The 4961-nt window shown below is 36.9% G+C and overlaps 1 pseudogene; it reads left to right on the top strand.

Moving 5' to 3' along the window:
- Positions 1-3099, top strand: LOC140959642 (uncharacterized; annotated as a pseudogene).
- The last annotated feature ends 1862 nt before the right edge of the window (positions 3100-4961 follow it).

Raw genomic sequence — 4961 nt, 5'->3', positions numbered from 1 at the left:
TCTTTAATTGGAATGGACGCTATCTCGAATATCCTCACCATGGGAAAAAGAATGATTATCTGAATCGAGTTTTTTCAAAGTGACTCACAAGTTCAATCAATCAAAGGATTAAAACCAGGCCCATCTTTAATTTCAGCAAATTGTAATTCCGAGCCCTCAATTTCATGAAATTGGATGTCTTTGTTGATTAGACTAGGCTATCTTTGTATTCGTGCATATGTGCGTTTATATTTTTTTGTAATTGAATGGTGACGATGAAAGATTATTCTTTCTGGTCTTTTAGGGCTAGGGCTTAAAGATGTGGAGCAGGGGTGGAGATTTGTTTTTGGCAAAATTATTTGGGAATTTATGGGTTTTTGAAGCTTATTGATTGGAATTGTTTATATTTGATTGAAATCGGTGGCAAAAATTTTAGAATTGTACATTTTACCTTGCAACTGTGACAAGATGATGCTCTATGAAGGCTTATCTTCTATCTAATTCCAATTTATAAATGGAATTGTATGGCTAACCATAAATTAATGGTAGCTATCTCATCTTATGGTTTTCTTACAGTATTTTGAATGATGTAATTGCCTTTTTGGAGTCTGTTTAACCAACCGAGTAAATAGCATTTTTTTCATTTCTTGGGGGTGTGCTTATATAAATTTCAATATTGGATTTGGATTATCATTTCGGTTATGGGCATTAGTCCTGTAAGGTTATCATTGTTTGATCTCTGATTATCATGCTGAATCTTACGTGAATGACACTTTTTCATTATGTGAAACAACTGCAGGTTGTGAGACTCATTGGTGTTCCTGGTTTAATAAATACTTAATAATTCTTTATCTGAGGCCTTATTTCTCCTCAAGATTTTCTGCTCCATTTTCAGAAATTGATCGTAGAGGCAGAATCTTAGTACACTGTTGGTGAGTAAATCAATGCAATGGCTGTTGGTCTTTATTCTGTTTTCATTAACAATACTAAATTTTGGTAGTCAATGACTCGAAATGCAGTCAATTCACCTAGTAAATGATCAGTGAGTAAATCGATACAATGCATGCTTGTTCTTTTTTAACATTGTTTAGTCCCGAATCAGGTGTGATCAAATCAGGTGGTAGTTGTTTTGGTGGGGTGGGGTTGATGCACATTTCAATTTCAGTGGCATAAAGAAAGCTTTATTTTCTTGTTCTTTGGGTTGGTAGGAAATCTCCAGTTTTTTGCCACATTGCCACCCTGAGGAAAGTCTTCTAGTTGTGGCTGTCTTTTGCATATATATTATTTTTGCCGTTTCTATTTCATCATTATATCATTATATATAGAAAAAAGTGCTTTCCCTCCCCTCCCCTCCCTTCCCCTCCCCCTCCCCCTCTCTTTTGCATTGTTGTGCATTGTAAATGGCATGCTAATTAATTTATCGCTAGCAACATATCACAGTGTAAGTAGATGGCTTGTAGAAAAAGAAGCATCCCAAATGATGCAGATGTATGTGCGCCATACAAGGAATGGGATGAAGCATCATGTCCTATATGCATGGACCACCCACACAATACCGTTCTTCTCATTTGCAGCTCTCATGACAAGGGCTGTCGCTCCTACATTTGTGATACTAGTTATAGGCATTCAAATTGCTTGGATCGATTTAAAAAACTCAGAGAAGAAAAAGTAGATTGCTTGTCTGCTCCCAGTTCGATTCAAGAAAGTCAGCATGATACTATTATTGCTACAAGTAGAAATTTCGACCCAACAATTGACGTCAATGACAGTAGTTTGAATATTTCTCTTACTGCTAGTAGCTCTGCAGCATTTGTGGGCATGCCTAGAGGATCTGCACTAGGTGCCATCCATAATGTGAATCCTACTTTAGAAGATCAAGAAGTGTCATCATCGGAAAGGCTTGATCTATATGATACTAACATGGAGAAATCAGAAGATGGATCGAATCTGAGATGCCCTTTATGCCGAGGGAATATTTTGGGTGGAGAGTTGTAGAAGAGGCTAGAAAGTACCTAAACCTGAAGGCGAGAAGTTGTTCTCACGAATCTTGCTCGTTCTTTGGTAATTATAACGAGTTACGATGGCATGCTAGAAGTGTTCATCCAACAGTACGACCAGCTGATGTTGATCTGTCGAGACAAAGTGCATGGCGTACACTTGAACGTCAGAGAGAGTACAATGATATTGTCAGTGCCATTCGATCAGCCATGCCTGGTGCAATTGTACTCGGTGATTATGTTATTGATAATGGTGGTAGATCATCAGGTGAACGGGACAATGAAGGTAGTCGGTGGTTAAGCACGTTCTTCTTGTTTCATATGATTGGCTCGATAGATTCACGAGCAGAGCGGAGAGGTGTTAGGTCAAGGATGTTTCCTAGGTACCGCCGCGCCACTAGAACCATCCCCAGACGACGCTACCTATGGGGTGAAAATCTATTAGGTCTTCAAGATGACGATGATCATGATGAAGAAGATGGAGAAGATGAACTGAATTCAAGTATACTAAGTGATATCGGGGATGATTCTCCTCCATACCCCAGTAGGCGTCGGAGATTAAGCCGTGCTCAGTCAGATGAAGATCAGCCTTAGTCCACTCAATATCCATCGGGTAGCCCTTTTTTTTGTTTGTGAAAGTGGATTCAAAATTATTAATGAAGGGTATTTTAACATACTTTCTGGGTTCAAATTTTGGTTTTTCTTTTTATAATATTGACACACACTTCGAAGAATTTTCAATTTAAGATGCGCTGACCTTTTTGGTTTTTTTCCTCATTATGTTTCAGTGATCTGTATAACAAGGTTTTCTCTTGATCACGTCGACTGCAGCATATGCCATGGGCTCGAAGCCTGAAAATGGTCAGAAAACAATTCTGGGCATGTTTCTTGGATTTGTTCACTTGTCGTTTCCTTCGTTGTAATTCAAGGTTTGTTAATAGCTTCTGAGTTTCCCGTCTCAAATCTGTAATCCTTTGTGTAATTTAACATGCAGTGTGTTTAGACTTTCGTTTTGTTGTTCATGATGATAGTATGGATGTGTCGTAATGATGTAATGTGTTCATTATACATTGTAAATTTCACTTTCACGCTGTTAAGTTACACTGAATGTTCATTATTTTAAGTTTTACCTGTTGCTCAAAATTGAATATCTAAATTTGGTTTTAGTTACCGCAGAAAAAACTCATATGAGCCGATCTCATGAGTCAATTTTGTGAGACGAATATTCTATTTAGATCACTCATAAAAAAAATTATTAATTTTTATGTCAAAAATATTATTTTTTATTGCAAAAGTTACGTCTCATAGATCACAAAAGACCTGCTCTAATTACGAGCACATAATTGCTGATTGCATAGATATCTCCTCCTTTGACTGATTCTTCGAATTTGACAGCTTTAGGCTTTGCGTGGGAGTAATAAATTGGAGGGAAAGGTAATATTTAGAAGGAAAATTTTAAAACAGTTGTTTGGGGGATTTTTTATGGAAAAAAATTGATGGAAAATTTCTCTCCCGTCATGAAAAAGTGTTTCATACTCATATCTAGAGATGTCAATGGAGCGGGTATGGAACGAGTATGGCTAAACTCAAGACCCACCCCATGAAGAAAACTTGGACCCATTACCCGCCCCACCCCGGTTAAATATTCTTCGGACCCACCCCACCCCGAAAACGAAATGGGGCTGGGTAGACCCGCGAGACCCGTGAGACCCGAATTTTTTTTAAATGAAAACAATAATCTTCTTATCACATGACTGAATTATGAAACAAACAATCCTCTAAATATAACACAATAGAAAACTAATTCATGTCTTCGACCACACTTAACAATAACAAACAAATTATTTTCACGACATAATGAATCACATAAAAAAAAGAGTTACTAGCTGTCCAATAAAAAGTCTTGACATCCTCAAAAATAAGTCATAACATAACTTAAACAGATCAATGTAAAATCAGCGAGTAAGCAATCTTTCAGACACATTATTCAGGATCATCTTACTCTTCATCAAGAATGGTGGGACAAGTTGGTAAATTACTTGAAGAATTACTAACAAAATTAAAGAGAGAAAGTACATTGAAAAAATAAAACTGTAATTTAATACCGTAAAAAAAATGTAATTTAAAGAGAGAAAGTATAGTAACAAAATTAAAATGAAAGTACAATGACAAAATAAAAATGTGATTTATTTACCTTCCACGTCACCTCACAACCATCTTCGCGAGCACATCAATTTATATCCACATATATGGGGCGGGTATGGGTTGGGTATTATAGGACCCATGACCCTCCCCATACCCAGACGGGTCTCAAAAATTGGACCCGAGATTCGTCCCATGACCCATTTAGTATGCCCAAACCCGCCCCAGATGGGGTGGGTCCATTGCAGGTCTGGGTAAAACCCGGACCCATTGACATCCCTACTCATATCCTTCCATCCAATCGCAACCTTAATTTACAAGGTTGACAACATTCGATACCCACATTTTCGTACCGAACTACGGTACCGTATACCGTACCGTAAATATCTGTATGGAATTTTCCATACCGATCGATATGAAAAAGTTCATACCGGATACCGTACCGACACCGAAAATTTTGTCGGTATACCGAAAAAATGTCGTTATACCGAAAATATTATCAGTATACCGACATTTTTTCGGTATACCGAACTTAAATTTTTAAAAAAAAATTATTTTCGGTATATACCGAAATACCGAAAAAAAATAATTATGTACCGATACTAATACCGTAAATTTCGGTACGGTAAAATTTTCGGTATATCGATTTTTTCGGTAATTTCGGTATTTTTTCGGTATGATATTTCTGTATTTCGATATTTCGATATATTTTCCCAGCCCTACCCACGTTCACTTGAATGAAGACATGATATTGAACATCAATATATGACAAATGCATTGACTAATCATTGAATGCGTGAAATACTCCCATAGATTAACCAAAAGAAGAAGAAGAAAAAAAAA

Source organism: Primulina huaijiensis, chromosome 15 (assembly GCF_012295235.1).
Source record: "Primulina huaijiensis isolate GDHJ02 chromosome 15, ASM1229523v2, whole genome shotgun sequence".
Classification (NCBI taxonomy): domain Eukaryota; kingdom Viridiplantae; phylum Streptophyta; class Magnoliopsida; order Lamiales; family Gesneriaceae; genus Primulina; species Primulina huaijiensis.
The sequence above is the reverse complement of the archived record's forward strand: the minus strand, read 5'-3'. Positions and strand labels throughout refer to the sequence as shown.